This window comes from Megalops cyprinoides, chromosome 12 (genome assembly GCF_013368585.1).
Source record: "Megalops cyprinoides isolate fMegCyp1 chromosome 12, fMegCyp1.pri, whole genome shotgun sequence".
Classification (NCBI taxonomy): Eukaryota; Metazoa; Chordata; class Actinopteri; order Elopiformes; family Megalopidae; genus Megalops; species Megalops cyprinoides.
In genome coordinates this window covers 8,720,413-8,744,789 of record NC_050594.1, presented here as the reverse complement: position 1 = coordinate 8,744,789, position 24,377 = coordinate 8,720,413, and the positions used below count along the sequence as shown (strand labels likewise).

The 24,377-nt window shown below is 40.0% G+C and overlaps 1 protein-coding gene across 1 annotated transcript in view; it reads right to left on the bottom strand.

Annotated features, from left to right (window-relative positions):
- The window catches only part of fyna (FYN proto-oncogene, Src family tyrosine kinase a), a 28,888-nt gene extending 22,726 nt beyond the window's left edge, over nucleotides 1-6,162 (bottom strand). Inside the window, exon 1 of the mRNA XM_036541741.1 lies at nucleotides 6,032-6,162. The gene's annotated coding sequence lies outside the window, so the exon portion shown is untranslated. The remainder of the gene's footprint in view (nucleotides 1-6,031) is intronic.
- Nucleotides 6,163-24,377: the final 18,215 nt, after the last annotated feature.

Here is a 24,377-nt window from a genome sequence, read left to right as displayed (position 1 = left end):
AATTTAAAGACCACAGCCAAATGAAATGGGAAAACTAAGTATTTCCTGTGGTTTGCAGCATCTTCACCACTCACGGCAAAGCATGGAAAGAGAGTGGATTTTTTTCACGGTAGAATAGCATAGTACTGAGGAAACAGATATGCACGGTATTAAATACAGTAAACAAATTTGTGATATTAAATATGTATGAGCTCCTCTGATGCAATACCATACGGCCACACACTCTTTGTTATGGCTGAACGCATTAACACTTGACTTGTGCCGAACTTCACAGCAGGGAAACAATTCATTAATAAATTACAGGACATCCTCTCAGCTCTGCTGAAGAAAAGAGACAACAAACTGCGCACGATGCGTCAGAGCTGCAGAGCACGCAATCGTGTGTGTTTAAACCATCTTTGCTGGCCGTCTACGGTTTTCAGTTGGCAAGAAGGAAAAAGAACAACATTCTAAACAGAAATTCATAAAGAGGGAAAGTTTTAACTCAAGAGTAAATACCTTTTTTTTTTTAGCTAACTCTTGCACTCTTGCATGACAGCCTGTGCCTTAAAGTGTTCACTTTGAAGGGCAATCCTCTGGAGGCAGTATATGTGGTTTCATTACTAAAAACCATCTCATATGAATATCAAATGGGGGCTTTGTTTAAAATTATTTTAAATAAGGTATCTGAAAATTAGATCACAGGAAGTGATTAACTGGACATAGCTGGCCAAGCAAACTCTGTGTCATCAGCCTTTAGAAGGTGGATTTATAAATGCTTGGCACACTCAACCTGACTCTTTCCCTGGGATTTGGTTGCCCATGGTACAACCCTAGGCTCTTCTTAAAATGCATGACTATGTCTTTGATCCAGCTGAAATATTGGAACCAAAGAATTCTGACTGAATAGAATAAGGCAAACAAACCTGCAGGAATGCATATGACTGCTTATGAACTGCATTCAGACTGACTTCATCATCTCCAAGGGTTAGAATCTGCTACTGATATTTCAATTGAACTGCCATCTTCAAGGTTAAAAAGAATGACCAGTTCCATGTTGTTGTTTTTTTTTTATTGGATGAAACAAATTACTCTCTGGCAACAGAACATCTACTGCTATTTGTCATTCAGGGATTGGGTTAATATTTGGATTTAATCCCGGGATTCTAATTCATTTGACAAGGTAAAGTGATGTTTTCTGCATCATTCCAGACCATCGACCTGGATTCGACCTGTATAATTCAATAGGATTACCAATGCACTAAAACCCTTCGAAAAAGAGGCTGTCCAACATACAGGGCATGTTAATCTGGCATGATGATTTCCATAGTCCTATTTTTGAATATTCCAAACTTCATTCATTTACATAATGCAGACATCCAGGAGTCAAATTGCAAATTGCATTTTTTGCAAAGACTCAAATAAGCATAATTCTGTACAAAAAGGTCAACACACAACCAGGTTTTGGACATGATATGAGTTCTGCTCCCTTTTTCTCCCAATTCTCCCTACAGGTAATAACCTCTGTCTACACTAGTTGTTGCTGTGCTGAAATCTTGCAGACAGATCTGAGAAGGTTTGGCTGGCTGCGTGGAGAAAAGTTAGAAAATACTAACCTGCCTTTTTTTGCTTCTTCAGTGGTTTGGCAGAGGAGAGAACATGTGGCATTGGAGCTGGAGTGGTACCCATATATTTATAGAACTTTAAATATAGGCTCGCTGGGGCCTTATGGGGAGAATAACTATACAATGAGGAAAATTATTAGATCTGAAATGAAAATTATATCCCTATTGTACTGAAACACAAAGGCTCCTCATGTAGTCACAGAAAAATGATCATCTACAAACCTGTGTGAAACTACCTGTCCTCTTGTGATATGAAAAACTTAGTCTGAAAGGTATTCTTTGAAGGTACACCGCTGTGAAAAGGTCTTAGCTCATTTATATTAGTATACCTTGCTGAAAACAATTAAAATTTTGGATTGTACATCTTAGCCTTCAAGCGTTCTCCCCTTGCTTATTAAGAGTTTTATATCTGTGATCCTGATTTAAAGAGTGAACTTAGTACTGTAGACAGATGGACAATGAGACCTGAGCCCTGTGCTAGTTTTGTTAGCAGTTCAGTGCTTGTCTTCTTACTGGTTCTTCAGGATATTATCTTCAGGGGTTGCTCATCTCTCCTAGATAGCCTGTTTGGGTCTTCCTGTCTTGGGTTTGTCAATCATAGATAATATTTGTGTGTATCTGTTTAATGCACTACAGAAACCACTCCTTAAAAATCAAACAAGAAGTTATTTCAGACAGTTTTTTTTTCCCTTTTTCATACAATGACACAGTTCTAATATGATCTTCTTGCCCATGTAACATCAGTTATCTCCTGAATGTAGCATGGCAGCATACATACAGTGCCTTCAACGACATTGATTTTGCAATGGCATTCCTTTTACAGATTTCTTCTATTCACTCTGTAGCAGTGTGAGATTTCCACCTATTTTCAGTGGCATTAAAAAGCCCACTTTGCTCCACGAGACGTATGTCTAAAAGGAATCAGATTAGCTCTGGGTTCCACACGTCAGCGGAATACCACCATACCGCACGTTTCCTCTCTCTTTCGATTCACGCTGGGCTAAGCATTAACCACTCACTCATCTGTGAAAAGCGTTTTATTTAATGATGCAGTACATCTCCATTCAAAGACTTGTCACATTTCGTTCTCTCGATAGATTAATTACACTAAGAGAGGCATTATGGGGGGATTTCAAATGTACACGGTGTCCGCTGAGTGAAAAGGTCAGGGAACCTACAGTCGAACCGCATAATTAATCTGACCATGGCCCGATAACATCTGCATTGGGCAGTGCTTTGCACCACGTCTGCTTGCAGCTGGTTAACCGCGCTTTGTTTAAAAGGTACCTCGGATGGCCCTATGGGCAAAACAAACCTTGGGAAAGTGTTTGGTTGGACAACACAATGACATTTCTAAAGAGACTCTGCAAGAGCTTCCGGCCTGGTGAGGGCTTGGCATGTCCAACCAAACACTCTCCCCGTGTTTCATCTTAATTACTTGGAAATAAACATGAAGATCCAAGCAGATATAGGCCTATGAGGTAATCATGGTTAATGCCCACGACACAGTCACTCTTCTCTAGACTCAAGCTGGCGACAAACAGCCAAACCATGATTTTTCACACTAGGTATTTACCCTCAGTTCAGTAACAACCAACACAGCGACAGTAACATTTCCCTGTCCACACAAAAACACAGATGATTATGAACCAAAATACTATTAAACACTGTAAAAGAGGATCTTAAAAGGCTCTTTGGGCTGCTCTGTTGGAAAATACAAGCCAGAGAAAGTGTCAGAGTGCTTATAAAGCTGCCCTATAAAAGCCATTTACATTGGTGTGTGTTAGGTATGTCCAACCAAACACTTTCCCTGTGGTACATATTAAAATTCTTATTGACTTTTCTTACCAGAAAAATTTCACGTAAGTTTCAAGTTCCCGTCAGATGTGTTTTAAATCACAGCTGTGCTACTTTAGAGAGCAGGCCTGCAGTAGCTGCCCTCTGACTGTAAGTGAATACAGTAAGCAAGCTGTTGAAAATGGCTCTTTCCAACCGTTCTGCCAATATTGGGCACTGGTTTAAACCAGTGGAAACTATGACACTGGAAATAAAGACACAGAGTACTCTAGCATGCATGTGGCCAGCTGCCTTTCCCCCCTAACTTCTATAATAAAGGGAAAAAATGCCATTGCTTCCACAGCATATATGTGATCCATAATGCTGGTCAGCCTTCATAATGGCTACTCTGATGCAGTGGTAACACCTCGCTAACTAGATTTTAGGAGAAGAGAGATGTGAAAGCCCAGGTAGCTGCTACAATCTCCTCTTTCATGTGTTGAGTTTTTTTTTATCAATAAAACAAAGTGTGGGTCATTCTCTTCAGCTAAAGGAAGGGATCCAATTCTATTCCTGACCTCGCTGTCCTTTAACAGAGTCATGTTCAGACATGTGTTGGTATTCCAAAAAGCACTGTCTGCTTTAATGCACAGAAATGCATTTGCAACTGATTCAGCGTGCAAACGTATTAGCCAAGGCTCGTTCAGAACATCACGAGTCAACATGTAAGCTTAATAACAACATCGCGTCATGACTGAGCTGTCTTTGTGACAAATGTTGGCGTTATTAATATCTCTTGAAATAACATGCTGCCTGTTTTTTTTTTTTTTTTTTTTTGAATAGCTGCATCACTGAAGTGATGTATTTCTGAGCATGTACTAACCTCTTCCTGTACAAACAGGGAGACACCAGTTGCACCATTCAAGAGGAGCCACTGAGTGGGAATGGGAATGCTCTCTGTGATGAAACGTTGCTCAGGTGTGTAGCCAATTCTCAGTGAACCACTCCTCTGAAAATGTTAAACTCAAGCACAATACAAATATATGCGTGCAGACTGTATTGCCAAAGTAACACTCTCAATTTCAAATTCTACTGCTTTAGTGTTGTTTTTGTTCCAAACAATAACTTTATTGAAGGCAATTTGACATGTTTAAATTCAATATCATTCATCCAGGTAAAATATTCAAGAAATAAAAGCAGATGTGTGACACAAAAAAGGAACACTCTCTAACTGAGATTATTCTAACATGTAAAAGAGGGTACATATTTTATGGAATCACATACTGAAGACAGAGACTTATCTATTGCTGCTAAATATTGTTTTTTTTTTTTCTCACCGCAGAGAACACCTACCTGTATGTACTTGAAAAACAGGTATTAACTCCAGAGAAACATTAAAAATGGACGCACATTCTGAGATCACAGAAATGACTCTGACTTTGCAGGACACAAAAGTGACATCGAAAAGCAATTAAAACTCATCTGAAATGTATTTCAATGGTGGTGGTCAAATACCACAATCTTTAAAATATGTTCCCTTGGGAGGGCTAACTGGGTCACATTACAGCAGTACTGGAAAACCTTAAGGCTACAGATTGGCACATATGGCGTCCAGAAACGTATTATCATTGAAAAATAAATCACACATTTCTTCCAATAAATAAATCATTCAATGTACTTTTTAAAAACCATTCAAGTCAACATATAGGCCTAGTTTTCAATCATTATGTTGTGGAAATGGCCCTACAATTTGAACACACAGTCTTTACGATGTTTTGCTGTACCACAGATTACAGTGAGCAGTAGCCTACTGTCTCATTCAAAGCTCGTGTGGCTTTTTCTAACGCAAATAAAACGCCATATACAAATTACTGCGCCGTATCAAAACCCCGGCGGCAGTGGGATGTCTTATCAAAACCAACTTCCATCATTAACCTGCAGCGGACTTGCAACCTGCATCAATAGATAGAACCAACAATCCATCGTGCCAAAAGGTTGCTCCTGTTTGTGAACACAAACCTGAAACACATGGTAATCAGTAGATCTGCCGAAAACTTATTAGAAAAAGTGACTTTCCTAAAATAATTAAATCCATTACGGGGGCTACAGAGGTAAGCAAAATCATTAATGGCTTTTGCTTTTAATGGGATGGGATGGGGGGGGGGTAGCCACGGGGAGTTGGGCATTCGCGGATTGCTGCATTTGCCGACGAAGCACATTGATTCGTCTCCGACGGAATAAATACAGCACTTCCATGATGCCTTTGAGGATCTCACGAGCGGTCAATCGTCAATTGTTTGAACTGTGCTCCACAGTACACCATGCTCCCACTGCAATAAAGGAGCGTTTTCCAATCACAGCCGTGGAAAACATGCATCACCCCAATGTCCTCGGGATAGCTAGCTGGCTAGCGAGCTAGCTCTTACTTCATCTCCTTTTCAAGGCAAACGTCTGCCCGCGAATCTGTTATTGTTATATGGGGAAAACAGCCAACAGCGTTTCAATTAAATACGTACTAACACTTATTAAGTTGCACATATCCTAAAATCAAATTAGCAAGATAGGTACAGTAGCTAGCTAGCTAATTGACTTGACTTAAAAAATGAGAGATGCAGCTGCACCAATGCAGTAGTGCAAAAAAATCTCCTTACCTTAATCGAAGGCCTCTAATACATTGCGTATTCAACGGTCAATACCTCTGCATCAATATTATTCCTCTTTTAGGATATATTTTAGAGATACTGTGTATCAATACTGTCCCTACTCCTATCTCGCCCCTGCCGCTAAGCGTAACAGATGATGGCGTAGCCGCTGCGGATCCACTACGAAAGCAACGGGACCAGAGGTGTAACAGACAATGCCCGCAGCCAATCAGCGACAAAACTGATTTCCTCTGATCCAATGGACCAACTGCATCTCTGGCACAGATTACGGGCAGAGATGATTTGTAAACAGGTTAGGTGGTGTCTCTGATGTAGTAACGTGATATTATAACGGTATTAGTTGTTTTTACATCAACATGTGTACACCTGTGCGATAATTACGAGTACTTCTCTGATAGAAATGAACGGCTGAATTGAGGTTTTGACCGCGTACGACTCTTTATCAAAGGGATGCTGGATGTTTGCGTCCGGCCACGAGCATTCAAAGCGCAATTAATGTCTCATGTGTGCAGCCGAATTCATCCTTATTTATGCCAGCTGCACATTAATGACTCGTTCTCTCAGAGAAAGTGGAAATCCAATAGTCAAAATGTGACCAAAACATGTCGCCTGAGAACATAACATCACTGTATTTCTCATCCATCCCCACCTCCTCCACCTATGTTGCGTTGATGGCGCCGGCTGTTGTCCAAAAATACAGTAAATGCAGAAGCTAGTATATATTAACGAATTGTTGTAACAAGGCTTCTAAGTGAGTATTCTATTGAACTATACGAACTCCATCGCATTTGTCCATTACATTTTAGCTGCCCGTACTTGTTGTTTGTCCATGCAATATTAATATTCACGCCTGTTCAAGAAGAGCAGATGTCTATTCCAGGTAGATGCTATTCCATGAAACATCCGCAGAGAATCCTTTCTTGTTTCCATATGCTTGCGCCGGGAGACACGGTTGCTGTAAAGGTGTAGCAATACACGTCATTTCTTCGTTTGTGAATAATTAAATCTTACAATAACTCGGGCATGTGAAGCTGATATTATATGTACTTAGTCTCCATGGTGTTGCTGGATTACTTGATGCCACAAGATGTTTGTATTCATTAACAATGTCTTGCTAGAGTGTTGTTAACTGAAAAAGTACAACGTTAACTATTTGTCGCAATAAATTTTGCGAGGAGACCGTCCGGGGTCATTGAATAACATATTACCAATGAATATGAAGGAAACAGGTTCACGAGATATATTGCATATCATGTTAATTGAAATAAACAGATAAGATTCAAGGTTCTAACAGATGAGCTTTCCTCAGTGTCAACTAAATAGCAATTTAATGGCACACACATGCTGTCGGATTACGAGAGACCGTATAGGCTTTTCTTCCAAACGGATAACTCATAAAATGTCATCGTCATGACTGGCATCAATGCTCTGATTTTTAAGAGTGTCTAAGCTGCAATTGGAAGCGCAGTGCCTTCCTTAGTAAGTAAATTCACTGTTGCTGCGAGCCGCTAGCTTGTTATGGGTCGGACTTAAAACACTAACATTTCAACCCAACATGTGAGAAATCAACACAATTGTATGTTAGTATGTCAATAACGCATGTGTGCAGCTACAACAATGTTGTCTGTCCTGTTGTGCAGCAAAGGAGTAAGTGAACAGTAACTGTGATCCCCATCCATACTGTTGTAGCACCTAGTCATAATTCCTTCTGATCCACTTGTGCAATACAGCTTGGATGATGTGCTTTCCACCTGAAGTCATGCTGGAGCAAATGAAAACATAGCTCCTTACTGAAGGCAATACTGTGCCAATATGTATTTGGTCAGATTATGTTAGAGTGCTTGCAGAACATGTTGCTATATGTGTGCAATAGGTTATGTTACCTTCATCCTGGAGCCTTAGTGGATGGGAGCTGGGAACAATGTCCAGGTGTCTCTGTGGCACTTTGGGAAATAGGTACAGTAGTTTCTGGTTCCAGAGATGTGTCAGAAGTATACATTTGTTGATCATTTCTGAATACTTGCTGCATGTCTAGGGGAGCATTTTGTGCCACTAAAGCAGTGCCCTTCTATTAATAAGCACAGACTTTACTGCGGTTACAGGGTTGTTTAGCCTGTAACCTCACTGAGGAATGAGCCTGTGGAAGGCTTATCACACACATTATCCTCTTGATGAGGTGTGTGAGGTCCGTGTGGGTAAAATGACATGTAAAAGAGTCAGAGAGAATAGCTACTGCATCACAGTCATCTTGCATTGTTTGATGCCTATAGTACACTAGTTGGTTCCAGAAAGGAAACAAACAGAGACCAAAATCTGCAGTTTTCAATGATTAACATTACCACACTATGCATGGTACGATTAAAACTGTCCTCGTGAACCGATTCATAAAGCTGCAGTTCCCCAAACACACCAACTGATGGCAGTATAAAACATGAGCAGTACGGCAACTGTTGAAGATGTTTTTGTCACACCTGCTTTGTGTGGGACAAAGCCAGACCTTTTGTGAATGGGCTTATAGTGGCAGGGGCCAGGATGACAGACAAAACCCCAGCAGGTTGCCCAGACTGCACTGAAGAAGTCCAGCTGGAAGGAAAGCCATGATGAGAGGGCAAGAAGTGGATTGATTTGGTGTCACTAATTTATATGAACCTCAGTGAAAATCAAATGAAAATAATGCACATCCAACAAAAAAGCTTGTCTTAACATTGACCCATTAGGTGTACATGTCTGTTCTCTGCTGGTAAGGTTATATGGATATAATTAATTCTGTACTTAATGACTGGGTTAAATAAATATTAGACTCGTTCTGGTATGGATGGTGATCCCTCCATGAATAGTTGATGTTGTAAGGAAAACCCGGAGTTTTGCTGAAATTCTCCATCAATTTCCTTTGATACCAAACGAGACCACTAAGCCCCAGTTTGTAGGCAGTTAGTGCAAGTCCAGTAATGACTTGGCTGCCATTCTGGGTGTTGATTCTGAGTGCCAGTTCCCACAAACATACATGCATACTTAGACCAGCCCCCACATTCATACCAAATTTCCTCAAAATAGGTCACAACTGTGATATAGTTTCCTTAGGGAAAAACTAAGGGAAAAAGAAAAAAATACCAGGGAGAACAGGCTTTCACTGCCTGGTGAAGGAAAATCACAAATATAAATATTTTAGAGAGAGCTTCCTTCTAAGATTTGTGGTTTTTGTGATGAACAATGGCTTGAATAAAAAATAGATTAGAGACAGTAGTATATACTGCAAGTATTTAGCATACTGGATGCCAAAGGAGTTTAATTTCAAATTAGCAAAGAACAACTTGCCCACTTATTACATTACTCCAAGGCTTATTTAAAATGTATGCATTCATGTTTTGACCCAACCTGGAACTTACTCATCAGTTCTGAAAATGCAGGGAAAAAGAAAAATCGCATTTGGTGCTGCCCACAGAAACACCGCAACAAGTAGTATATGCAGAAATCATGAATTAATTAGCTGTCATGTGCTTTCTGCTTATTTGTTGCTCAATGCCCATGCAACAAAAAAAAAAAACCCTGATGTGCTTTTTTGAACAGCTGATATCTTAAAGATGGAAGAAAATAGTAGCCGAAAAGGAGGGTCACACCTCCACCTCATAAAATACTGTACTCAGTTTGTGCTTAGGAGAGAGTAATTATACTTCCCCAACAGGTTAGTTAATTACTGTTCAGTATTATGCATAATGTTTTGGAGTAGAGAGAATCGATTCATTTTACTTGTTTAATTTTGTATATTCCTAAATGAGATTTTCACTAAAGAGTTTTTAAATACATGTGTTGTTATCTTATTTGAATATGTTCAAATATTAGTAACTGGGGAAAGTGGCCCAAAGCCACAATATGGGGGAAATTAGAGGAAATGGGAAACATACAATGAAAAAGATGAAGGGGAAAAAGCAGGCCATTTTTCAATACAGAATTTGCCTGTTTGGAAAACATGAAGCAATGATTCCTCATACTTCTTAGCAAAGTAGGTAGGACCAGCAACCATGTTGTTTTCGACCACATGTTAGTTTAGTTTAACTTGTTTTAAGTTTCCTATTTGGCTCTTACAAATAAAAAAGGTAACCATTTAAATATAAGTAACATAATTTGTTTTCATTGAAGATGAAAGATGAAGAATTCACTGTGTTTCAAATCATCAAGCTTCTCACATTCAGCTAATGAATAAAGGTGTCCACCTGGTAGAATGTTGACCTTCTTTATTCAGTGGACAATCCAGGCTTACTAGGATAAATAGGCGACATCACCACTAGATGGCCACAGAGAGCAGTTAATTGGAAGGGAATGAAACGTAGTTTCTAAAGAAAGCTCTTAAAACTGGTGATATATAATGCTAAAAACAGTTAAATGACAATACCTGTTATTATTATTATTGTGATAATAATACTGACTGATATTAACTATTAGGAATAATCCCCTACATCTAGGGCAATTTAATTTTTGTAAGTTTATATCTTAAAGCACACCTTTCTTCTAATTAAAAACATCCTATTTGAAGCAATGTCTTTAAACAAGCCTTTATTTTAATTAAATGAATAACATGACTCAGGTTAATTATTGGGATATCACTATGCGAATTGCTGGCTTGACCTGTGGTGTCAATGCTTGAGCTCAGACAATGTCCACAGCTAAATTATCCAAACACAACATCATAGTTTGACTCATTAATTTTTTCTGAGTCTTTCCATGCTCCTTGGCGCTGTTGTGCCTTGCTTTCATCATTCATCGTTCATCTTCGTTGCGTTCATCTTCGTTTTCATGATGTGATGCCTTCTTAGTTCTTCACAGAGTGATAGTGCAGGCTGTGGAATTCCCAGTTTCCCAGCTGTGTTTCTTTCACTAATCTTAATATGACTGTAAGACTCAAGAAAGGACCCTTTAATCTCTGCAAAGTGTTCTTCTTATCATATGTCTTTCTGTCATGCTGATTGGCATCCAGGGCCTTATCAAAACTGCACAACACATTGTTCTCACAATATTTTACATTACACATGCTTTGGCAATTAATGGGAGATAAGTAAACGACTGTATTCAAATTTAATGGGTTTCTGTAATTAATTTTGCACCATTGTGCTCCATTGAGTGTCGATTTACATGTTGTAAGTGAATCCTAATTAATTCTTATAAGCAGATTGATTGATTGTTACAAGCGGAATTCTCAAACAGCATTAGAATAAGAATCATTTTGTCCCAGTTTTTGATCAGTATTTGCAGCTGATTTTTGTATGATTATTTACATATGAAGGGTCCATGGTAACAATTACAATTATTGTCATTGTTACTGTTGTGCTCTGGATGGCAATGGCTATGGCAGGATTGTCAGATGAATTTCAGATACAGTCTGTTATGCCCTATATGTGCAGTTGACTTTGTGACTTTATGAGATGAATTCATTGAATGAGATGAATTCATTTATTCTTGTTTCACAAGTTGCTGTGGATGAAAGTATCTGCCAGGTGACAAAATATAAATGTAATCATTATCACAGTTATTGTTATTGTTGTTGTATTATTATTGAAGGACCACAGGGGCCATTCAAATGTGTGTTAAACTGTCATTAACATACAGTTAAAACTGCATGTGTGGCACTAACATACTTTTGGAATGTATGTAGTATGTAGACCTGCCAAACCAGAGATGTGTACATGAGGCATTTTCTCGACAGGTTCTTTCAGTATGTGGGCAGACAGCTCTGTCAGAAGACTGGCGAAGACATCAGAAGGTGGAACGGTTCCAAATCCAGAGGGTTTGGTTCTTCTCCAGTCACTGCATGCAAAAGGCGACACAGGCGTAAACGCTCAGGCCAAGAAACATTTAGCAGCTTTACATCAAACAGACAGATGTTATTTTTCAGATTGAAATTCTGCTTATAGAGGAGTGCTGTGCTGTTCTAGCCTGGGGGGCAGTGTCTGTCCAGGGGATTGTGGGATTGGTGCATGGATTCATGAAACATTTACCTTAATCAAATGCTTGTTAACAACTCCTGAAGAATACTGTAAGTTCTCTGTGAAGGTGGCCGTTTTCCCATCTCACTTAGAATATTCATGATGAGCTGAACTAATGATTTATTGTCAAGATGGCCAACAACATGGGTTGAATTTCATCTAATTCCTTAGCAGACACTCTTCTCCACAGCTACATGGCTACTCATACTGAAGTAGTGGAGATTAATGTATCTTGTTAGGCATGCCGCAGCAATTTCTTCCTTGGGATTCAAACCCTCAACGTTCTGGTTGCAATGCAAGTCGAGATTATAGGTCCATTCTTTAACTCTTGCTCCACACTGCTGCCCCTATGTGGTCCTTTCTGTGTTGATGTTTTTTAGACCACCTACATCTTTGGTAAGGGAGTGATCTTCTCATTTATGTGTGCTGTGATTGAAGGCATGCAAGCACCTGAAACTGAAACCCAAAGCCAACCTGACCTGTACACTTTAATACCCTAATCGAAGCCGGTTCTAGTAAAAGCGATATATAAATTATCAAAAAGTATAGAATAACATTTTCATAATCGTTACCAACCCACTACTGGTAATAATGAAATGAAATCAAAATCACATTCAGAATCTTACATATATCTTACCAAAACCTCTTCTTTTTGGCAAAACACAGTGCATTCAGTGAACAAAGATTCTTGCAAGAAATAAATAAATGGCACAGTATATAATGTTCAGCAGTTTAGCAAATAAACACAATTTCCTTGTTGGGGAAACAGTGCACTATATGGTGAATAAAGTCTGTATGAGCAAACAAATAAAAATGGAAAAATTCAACTGAACAATTCATCAAAACAAACAAGCATTTTTGGGAGGTTGCTTAAGCGAAAATAAGTTATTTCTGTGTAAATAAGCATGTAAATAAATTAATCATATATCCAAGGTCTGGTCTGGTCTGGTCAGTAGCCATAAAAAATGTTAATTCCCTTTGCGAATATGTCATTCATTCAAAATAAGATTTTAGTCCAGATTTTAAGCAGTGAATTCAAACCTTAACATCCAGAATTGCTGAGACCAAACAGAACCAGAACACACAATTAGAGGCCCCAGCTGGCCTGAACCAGCCATGTTTCATCGGGTCCCACTGGGTTTGGGTCGGGTTGCAGGGCTTTAGCTGTGATCCAATCTTAGATGTTAATCATGATTTACAGAGCTAACAGAGAGCTGTCCAGGCTGTCTGACTCTGTAGCTGTTGGGTGTAGTCAGGGGCCATCTGGACAGGATCCACGTGGACATTGGGTCCAAGTTTCCTAATTTAAGAGGTTTCTGGATCCATCAGTCTGTTTCCTGTGTTTGTCTCCATCTAAATTATGTGATGATAACAAATATCTGGGTGGATTACAGGAAAATGTTAGCAGCAGAAAAGTCATATATGCAAAATTCATTCCAAAAACACTGTTGCACAGATTTTGTTAGTGTTGGTGTTTAGTTTCAAAGTTTCACACCACAAGGTCCTGTAAAAGTCCCAACAGACAGAAGAATAACAATTGAAAACTTCACACGTGTGCACCGTGTATAACAGAATTTGAACAAAGACTCAACAACCAGGCCGAGACCCTTTACTCTCTGTATCCCTACTCAAACAAACAAACAAATGAATAAAAGTATTTGATTGACTTATTAATGTCCAAACACTTAGAGGGCTAATGAAAAGTCTTCATCTTCCTGGTGTCAAGGCGTTTTGGATCCCCAGAAACAAAAGGAAATATGCAGTGTATGTGACTTGTAAGACAGCTCATGTCACTCGATAAATTGCTCCTTTTGTCTGAGAGCTTCTGACTGCCAAAAGGCGTGCGCTCTGGTGCGTTATGGATAGAGTCACACGTATCCATATTAGATCCCAACTGGGCCTCTTGGCAGGAAAGGCAGCCCATCTGTTACAGGGCTCCGCTGGGCGTAGCCGCTCACCGGCCCTAAGAACAACATGGCCGAGCTGAAATGTCCGAGGACAGTCGTTGGCTCTGATCCCCTGTGGCTGAGGTCTCGTGTCACAGAACTGTGCCCAGTTGCTCCTCACATCATTCACGGGTGTATGTAGGACATACAGTACCAGTCAAAAGTTTGGACACACCTGATTAAGATAATGCGAAACATGCATTCAAAGACATTTTGATCTAAAGGCTTATGCTTAAATGCTTGAAATGTGTTTCTTAAACAAATATAAATAAAGTAGTTGCCGCCTATGCATGAATTTCTTTCCAAAAAAAAAGAAATTTTAATTTTAAACATGTTTTTTGGCTACTTCAAAGAATCTAAAATATAAGATTATTTTGATTTGTTTAATACTTTTTTGGTTACTGCATAATTCCATTTGTATTATTTCATAGCTCTGATGTTTTTTATTTTTTATGTCTTTATTATTATTTTAAAATGTGGCAAAATAGTAAAAATAAAAAAAGCCCTTTTATAAGTAGGTGTGTCCAAACTTTTGACTGGTGCTGGAGGTGGAGGGTGAACATGCAGCTACACAGCCCACACTGGCCAGAACATGCAATTCTACCCTTTCTGTAACTCCCAGACTGTGGGTGAGTCTGCACTGTTGCTACCCGAGTGGGCAGAATACTAATGTAGATACGTGGTCACCTTAATCCATTTATATAGTGTTTCATATGAGGGTCTCAAAATTCTCTCTCCTAAAATTACACATTTTACTATTTCTATTATGATTCTTATATTGTTAGCATTTTTTTTTTATTTATATGTTTTCATTTTCTGTTGTTTTTCATCTGGCGTTTTGTAATTGCAAATTGGACATTAGTATGGGGAAGGTTAATGCAATCCTCTGACCAACATGCACACCTTCTAAAAATAGGTCCCAAAGATGTATAGTCTGCCATTATCTGAACAACCCGTGGGCCTGTCCTGGCCCGCCAATGTGTCCCTACCCCACTGGTGGAATTGAACATGGGCTGTAGAACTCAGCCAGCTCTTTGGACGAATGCCTTGGCTGTCTCAGCCACTTGGGATCCCTATTGTCAATGAATAATCTCTTAAATGCAGAAGTGCTGTTTTTTATTATTTTCTAGAAGAGATGGGGCATGCAAATTGAGATATCATTAGTATTATAGAAAGGGGCAAAACGAGGCTCTTCAATGGGCTGAATTCCCTGGTCATGAAAACGTTCTTATTTTATTATGTTTTAAGGTTGCTCTCCTTTGGATAAGAAGAAGAGTTGAGACTGTGACTATGAGTGACTCTCCCTCTCTCTGTCAACTCCCTGCTCTATAGTGCCGAGGCAGTGCTTTAAGTACTGGTGTTTTACAGTGTGTTATTTTATGGTGATGATAATGAAGATGATGATGACAGTCCTGGGTATAAGGATGGTGATAATGAGGATGATAATGATAAGGTTAATGATGATGGTGACGTTGATAGTGATGACAATGATGATGATGCCTGTGTGGACCATAAACATTTTTGTGCACCCCGGAGTTCCACCCCCTCATTAGGTGCCCTCATTATCCTTTAGGGGTATCAGTGTAGCATAGTGGTAAGGAGCAGGGGCTCATAACTGAAAGGTTGCTGGTTTGATTCCCCACCGCAGCTGTACTCTTGGGCAAAGTACTTCACTTGGAATTGCCTCAATAAATATCCAGCTGTATAAATGGACAACATGTAAAAATTTTTACCTATGTAAGTCGCTCTGGATAAGAGTGTTTGCTAGATGCCAATAATGTAATGTAATCAACCTGACTGGCCGAAAAACTTTCTAAACCTGACTAGAATAAGCTACACACCCACAGTCCTGAACCTGCGACGGAGAGTAGCTGATCAGTGAGGAGACTGTGATAGTGCACCACTAGGGGGTGCTAAGTGGTTGAAGCATGACACAATCCATTAGCCATGTTTTTAATTCAGGAGGATGAAAATGTGCCTTTTGTGGGAACCCATGCCTTACAAAAGGAGTCTTATCGGGACATGAAAATATTCAAGTACAATTACCATAATTCAAGCAAAATGTGTTCTTTAATGGTTACGTAAATGCTTAAGAGCTGTTCTGTTCGTAATAACTGCCAAGGGAACAAAAAGGCAGATGGACTGAATGGCTACGACTGAAAAGAAGCTGTATACAAATCTGAATATGTTTTAAAAATGATATTCCCCATGAAATGTGCTTCAACCATGATAAAGACATAATTCCAGCTATCAAAATATGTGTTTTATTAGGATATTTATCCAAATGTCCAAATACACTTTCCAATTTGAATATGTTGTTACCATTTCAGAAATAGGCTAATCCAAGCCTTAGACAGAGAACTTCTTGTTGTGACAATATGTGGGATATTAAAGTCAAATTTTAAGAACTTGTAATTCCCTACAGCATACAGTATGAACATAACACACGTGAGCTAAATTGAAACTGAAATGGCTCTGTAAAACAGACCACAAAGAATGAAACTGGCTCACGATCTGCTGCTCCACGCTCATCTGGTTTATGTCATAAACATATATCAGTTCCGGTCGTTAAAGTTTCAACCCTACGCGGGTCTGTCAGATTAGTGCGGAGCAGGCGCATGTATGTGAGTTTCATTCTTTACATTTTGAATGTGCAGTCCTTAGCTCAGTAAAACTGAGGATTCATGCTTTGAATTTTAGGAATTGCTATGTGCTCTATATGAGCTGTCAATAAAATGGGAAACATGGAAAATGGCTTACGAGCACATGGGGTGACATTAAACTTTCATGCTCTGTTAGGGCCCATTGCACACAGGGCACTGATGGCAGAGTAAGCCTGCAAATCAAGCCCTAACGCTTCCAACACTAAAAATGCACATGACAGAGTGTTGGCAGTTTGCTTTACTTCTTACTTATAATAATTAAGATCAAAAAAGTTTTTTTACAGTTTAGAACATGCATTTTCCCCTGAACACTTAAAAAAAATCACAGGCCAAAAAACATCAAGTGTGGTTTGATGAGATAATAAATCCCATGGAACTTATTTTGTTAGAATAATTTCTTCATGAATCAATGTCGGGGATATTGATTCAGAGTGTGATTGATAGGTTCAATATAGCATATTTTCCAAATGTACAATTTTAACATTTTTATTGACCCTCTCAGAAAATCAATTTAGGGAACCTACTGATGTTTTAAAAACCTCTCTGGAAGCTCTTTAATAAAATATGATGTTGTGGCGTCTTGGTTTTTACCCTGCATATAAGCTAAAATTCCTCTTTAATCTGTGTGAACATCAAATAAATGAAACTGACCAGATCTTTCTGTGACCTTAAAAAAGACAGAACAGTCAAAAAGCCATGCCAGCTTGCATTGCCAGACTTTCTGCCCAGCAGGTCTGTTTTACCCCTCAACAATGGACACAAACAGAACATGTCTGGCCCATGTTCCCACCATGGTGTAGTTCCCTGGCAGACCCTCTAGGTAGCAGTGCCGGTCACTGATCTGCTGTGGATTCATTACAGTGTCCACAGTCCGTTCCCTGTGATGTGAAAAAAAAAAAAGCGCCAGGCAGTCTCTGCCTTATTGACTTCTTCCTGTAGCCAATTTCCACCAAAACAAAACAGGCTGTTACTTAAAAGTGTGAAAAATGCCACCGTCTTCAGCTGGCTTCGTCTCGCACCCAAGCCCTGAAGACAGGCGGTGTGTGTCTGTGGTCTTCCCTCTAACCCCCAGGTTGCTCTCTCATCTTGGGCAGCGCGATAATGTTTGCCCATTAAGGCCCATTACTGAAACGTTGACACGACAAATGCCATTGCTCCCTCGGGAGCTCTCCCTTAAAATGGATGACTGCAGAGGACTGGACTGTTCACCATCGTATGCTCGTACACGGGTCACCTTCCCTTCGCAGTTATCTTTATCCTTAATAAAAGCCTGCCAATATCCTTGTTAATGAAGGTCACGTGCCGCTTAAGAAACACAAGGACCCTGTTGCCATGGGGACCTGTTGCTCTGCTACTGGCACAGCATATAAATACACCAAAATTACAGCCGATTTTTTTTCATGTCTCTACCCCCGCAGCCAGCCCACTTCTGTCCTTCCTCTTAATGTGGTAGGATAGGATTGGTTGAAATCTAGTCAGGGAGCACAACTACCAGATAATCGCCCACAACCGTAATTTACAAAACACTTTGTCAGGGGACTTTTTGGCATTTGCCAATGGTGATATTATTGATTAAGCACTTGTGTCTTTCTGACATCTGCTGACATTTTACAGCAGATTCCCAAAGAATTATAACATGCTACAGAAAGTACTACAGTTCAGATTTGTGTATGTGGTGCTTAAAAATGGTAACTATGTCAGAACTATTTCAGGTGTCATTATCCTGTCCTGCCACAAGTTCCAAGGTGTACATGCAATGAAGCATGTTCTCCCGGCTAAGAGTAAACTAAGACACATGCTCAGACATATTTAAGTCCAAAAATATTTGAATAACATAAAAAGCTGATGATTCTTAAAGATGTACCGTATATATATATAAATGCGTGTACCTGAGTAATTGCGGATCACAGGCATAATAATGATGTTATATTTAGCCTGATTCAGAGCCCTGAAAAGAGATGATTCACGATGGCTGGCAAATTTAGGTAATTGGATTTTAAGTGAATTGTTCGCCTCACATGAATAACATGCAAATTTATTGCTAAGCATTAGCTCTCCCAGTTATAGAACCACTGAACGGATAAAGCATCATTCTAAAGTCTTTTGTCAGTAAATGTTTTTTTTTTTTTTTGTACGACCACATTTGGACGCCGAATTAAAATCTCCCTTTAATACCAATCATCAGTCGCATTTCTGAAGTCATCAAAGACATAGAGGAAAGTCCGCCTCCCCACCCCCACCCCCCTTTATGCCTCTGTTTCAATGAATTTCCTTCATATGAAAGCATGGGTACTCAAAAAGGCAGCCTTTGGCAAGGTTTCCATGGCAATATGAAGAGCAACAGTGCAAGAAACTGCAGCAGGTTTTGTGGAACGAGAGTCACTTTCTTTTCAGAGGTGGGGAGGTGGCCCTTGTTTAAGTTACGGGGGCTGTACTGACCTCAAAAACATTATAGGGAACCTTGCCACTCCAGGTGGGCAAGCCCTTTAGCTGGATGTGAATTTCCCTGCCCTCCACTGACACAAGACTGCCCCGCCTGAAACCTGATACCAATTAGGTACCATGTTCCTTTCAAGAATTTGGTGGTTACAGTTATTCACAAATCTCAGATTTGGGCCGTGACCAACAATGTCGGATTTTGCAATGTGGTTGGAGAACTGGCCTGATTATTTGGGGGTTACAGATTCAAATCCAACACAGCTTGTTGTACCCTTGTGACAAGGTCTTTTCTTTAAATTTCTACAGTAAAAATCCACCTTATAAAAGGATGATATGCAAAGATATAAATGGCCCTGGATAGGGGTGTGTAGACGTATAATGTGTCAGTCTCCCTGTTTTTTTTTCCATATAGTTTTCTCCAGATGTTCCCTTCATCTTTTGTCCTTCTCTGTTCTTTTTCTTCCAGTTATGATGTTTCTATTGAGACCTTCCTTCTTCCAAACATACCCCCAAGATCTGCAACCAGATCCCTCTGATCCTGCGCAAAAGGTAATTATAATAGATTAGAGAGTCAATTAGATTATATTAGCGGGGTAATTACAGGGTTTATACCACTAATTACCATATACCATTCATCCATTCATCTGACCGTGAGAAAAAGCAGGTCATGGTTTTGTGTAGCATAAAGCAGGAGGCATCTTGAACCTGTTTGCCAATGAAGAGCTGCCAGAAAGTCTGTTGAACCAAATTAGAGAATGATATCTCAGGAAAAAAGACCAGACCACATCAGTGGGTGGTGATGTTCAAAGAACATACCTGTCCCTTACCTATGCTTACTACACAGCGTGTGTTCCCAGAAGGTTGTTGGTTCAGTAATTGTCCAAATCATGTCAAAGACAGTAAGAACGGTATCCAGCCACACTGTTTGGCAAGGAAAGAGGTGGATTATGACAATGGCTTTCTGATAGACACATTTTGAGTATGATGATGACAACAAGCCATTCAAGGAACTGACAAATTTGACTACAGAAGTTACTTCTGTCTTTGCCAGCAGTGAACGGGGGCATAGGTGAAACCCTTGAAACACTACACTAGACTACAGGTAAGACGATAACTTATAATGTCTCATGTAGAGTGACTGCCACTATGTAAAGTTCAATCTTGAAAGATCCAAGAGTCTTTTGTTTCAGTTTCTTGCAGCTACTCCATGCATTTCTAACTGGGTTTGAACAAATGCTTCTAGTCTCAGAGTGAAATTGACCTTTGCATTCCCTGTGTGCCACTTTAAGCAGCGTGCACATTCCACCTTATTAATCAAAGATTGATTAAACTAAGATTTTTTTTTTAAATAAAGGCCTTAACCAAATCCCCTTTGAGCCTCCTTTTAATGAACTGAAACAAATTAAGTACTTTCAGGCTCACTTTGTAAGTCACCCATTGAAAACCTGGGATGACTCTTATTGCCCTTCTCTGCACTTTTTACACAGCATCTATATGGTGTGGTGACCAAAACCTGGACAGAGTATTTTAACTGTGGTCTAAGGCATTGTGCCATCTTAATGTAGCCTCCTTTCACTCATTCTCCTGTTCACATCCTAATAACACATCCTGAGATATGTGTGGCCGCATCAACTGCATCTACGTCATATGTATTCAACTAATTACATTCGTTTAGAGAAGGCATGGGAACAAGAATGTTGCTACATGACTGTTCGCATCAGAGCTGTGGTCTGATTAATAAATCTAATTATTAATAATCTATTATGGGGGACCTGGCTGGTTCAGGTTGGGGACCACAGTGCTAGGCAGCCCGCAGTTGCCATGGCAGCCATGTGGGTAGACGGAGCTGTTGAAAAGCAGCTCTCTGAATGGGCGATGTCTGTCAGAGAGAGAATCCTGACTGAGCCTCTTTTTTACCGTGGCTGATCGAACTGGCGGCAGGAAGGAACGACTGTGTGAAACTATGACATTTTTGTTTTTCATCTTAATTTTGACCTCCTGTGAGGATTTTGTGTCAAATCGAATTTTTAAGTTGCGTCCCCCCACCCCCACCACCCCCCCCCCACCCCCACCACCCCCCCCCCCACCCCCTTTCTCGAAGAAGACGTTCACGCAGCATCTCCGCAGCCTCCGGGCCTCTGTCTCCATGGTAACAGTAACCAAGTGACAAGGCAAAAGACTGGGATGAGATCTTTACCAGATGCCATCTTATTCTTCCTCACAGGAAAACAAAAACAGCAAAACAGCTCCCTGCATGAGCAGATTTCCAAAAGAAATAGCACACAAAAGCATACCATTTAAAACGAAAACACTAAACTTTTTATACGTATCTTTATATTAAAAGCCCCCTCATTGGCCTCTAATCTTGGTGTGATACCTTCCTGATCAAACCGTTACAGCTATTGCTACATCATAGAAAATGAGTTCATTCTGAAGCCTTTGATATTGAGGCTGGTGTTTTATATTATGATTGTGATGTGGCACAACATTTGCAGGAAAGTGTGCAGGGAAGTATGGAAAAGGAAAGCCTAACTGTAGGATGTTCATGGGAACAACGAAAGAGCGGTAAATTCAATGTAAAGCTTCACACAGCTTTCAGTTAGAGGTATCCTGAGATATTTTGTTATGATATCAATATTAAATAACATTACATTATATTATATTATATGAATGTATTTCTTTTCTAGTCTCCCAGCTGTGAAAACATTTGCTCTGTCAAACATCTGTTAGAGGAATGTTGGGGCTGAGGGAATGGACTTCCTGTGGGGCGAGGGGGTGGGGGAGGGGTGTGGGGGGGTTGGGGGTTGGGGTTTACAGTGCGGGACACCTACAGCCGGGGGTTGGGGGGGCTGGAGCAGCTGGGTGTGGGGCTGGGGGAGGGGGGGGAGAATCATACACCCCAGGAGAATCATAAACCACCAGCCCAATGGAAAGTTATACAAGATCACACAATTTTAACAATCTCAGCACTGACATCACTACATGAGATTAATGCAAGATTGTGCGCCGTATATCAGTATGACATATCAACTTAAACTGTGCATGTTGCCAGCATTAACAGGCAATCTGGTATAACAAACACATAAAATACTTATTGTTTTTTTAAACCTTGGTAAAAAGAAGAAAGAAAAAAGAAACAAAATTAAATCTATCAACTTCTGGATACAAATAATATGATTGTTCCAATTGTCTCTGGATCTGATGATAGAATGGTATTTCCAACACATATTTTGGTCATTTTTGTTTAGCTGTGAGCCCAATATGATTAGCCAGGAATCCAGAATAGCAGATTATCGGACCAATGGAGACGAAAGCCCCTGTGTCTGCATCTGGCTTCTATGGTCCAAATAGAACCAGATGCATCCTTGGGCGTGTTTCCCATTATTCATGTTTGGGGATTTATATATTTACTGTCAACCTCCACATCCAGAGTGAAGGACAGCTCAAATTTATATGGGGAGAGAAAAATGTTCTTGTTTAATAGTATGGCATTGTGATTGGTCGGATGAGCTAATTTGATCATGTGACTGTCCCAAAATTTGTATTTGTGTTGGCTGTTGACCAAAGGAAGCACAGTGAATAGCCACAATATTTGGAAAGCAACAAAAATGAGCATTTTTAATATTCTCCTTAAACATCATCAGCTAAATCTTGAATGTAGACATCTCAAGATGATGAATGAAAAACTAAATCTTAACTATGGTATCCATGGTGCCGTGTAGTCTGTGTTCTTTCCCCTGCATGATTTAAAACCAATCTTCCTCTGCTGAAATTTTATGCCTACAGATGTCCCCCCTTTGCATCTCCATGCATATTTTTTAGAAGAGTTTGATTCCAAGGAATCCTGACACACCCGGCTCTTGTTTGGCTGTGGATGGATCAGATTTGGGATATTTATGAAGCGGATTCCCTCTGAATAATGATGTTTGGGCTGGATGATGAATTACTGGCGGATTCAGCGGGGCAGTGGAATGTGGCCAAACTGGGGCCAGCTGATCGGAGTGGATGAGGAACTGCTCCCAGCTGTGAAAGCGAGAGAGACAGCAGATACGAAGCATTTATATGTCTTACTGTTCTTTTATACACATTGCTTTCATGTTTTAGCATTCATTTTTAGGACTTTAGTTTAGGAGTTTCAGTTTTAGTAGTCTAGTGTATATTGCTTTTGTAATGCAGTATACCTGTGTGGTCATTCCAGTTAGTCTTACCTAAATTCAAAGTTGAAAGAGAGAGAAATAAATTAAAAAAATGAAGAATAAACACATCCAAAACAGAAATACAACAGAAACACACACACATGCATGTACACACACGCACACATACACACACACACACACACACACACACACACACACACATCGTCACAAAAAGAAATCCCATGCAAACAACCTGTCACTCGACTGGTACACTGATGAACACAAAGCTTTGAAATAAGTAACATGTTCAGTTCAGTTCCTGCTCGCTTTGATTGCTTTGGCACTCGCCCGCATTATCTAACAATTCTGAACACACCCCGCTAAGGCTTGGAGAAACGCTAATTTTCTCATTTCTCAAAGCCAGCTGGAGGTCGTTTCAGTCCCATTGAAGCGAAGTCCTGCTGTCTGGACACAGCCATCTAGCTTCAATGAAACACACCAAAGGACCTGTTGCTATTAATTTCTAACCACATCAGGTCTGGCACCCGAGTGCAATGAAGATGGTGGGGGATACCATCACATAATTAAAATGAGATAATTAAAACCTTTTAATTGCGCTTGAAGAAAAAAAAAAACATAAAGTGTGGAAGGGTTAGTGGGGCTTGGCGATAACTTGATCATCTTAACTGAACAGTGTTCATCAACGTAACTCATCTAAGGCCAGACAAATAATTATGACGAGTGCCCGCGGCAGATGAGATTTATGCAAATGTGAACGGTTGGGCTGGGATCACGCTGAGTGGTCAGAGAGCAGGGTGACACTAATTAGTCTAATCAGACTTAATTGGAACATTCATTTATGCCATGCTTCAGAGACCGCAGATCTTCAAGGAGCTAAGAGGCACGCGGTAGTTCAGATCGCCATTTGGTCACTGTCCACACTAATCTAAAGGTGTTGCCAGGGCTGCAGTGTGGTGTAGGAAAGACACTTCAAAGTTTGGTTTCCAATCCCTGTCTGGGCAACTGTGCCTGCTCCCTTCAGCAAGGCACTTCTCCCATTACAATAAACGTCTTTCTTTTCAAACAGAAAATGTGTACTTATAATATATACAAAGTTGAGTTGTGCAAACTGCCCATCTACTGATATAAATTTAGCATGTTTTAATATTTAC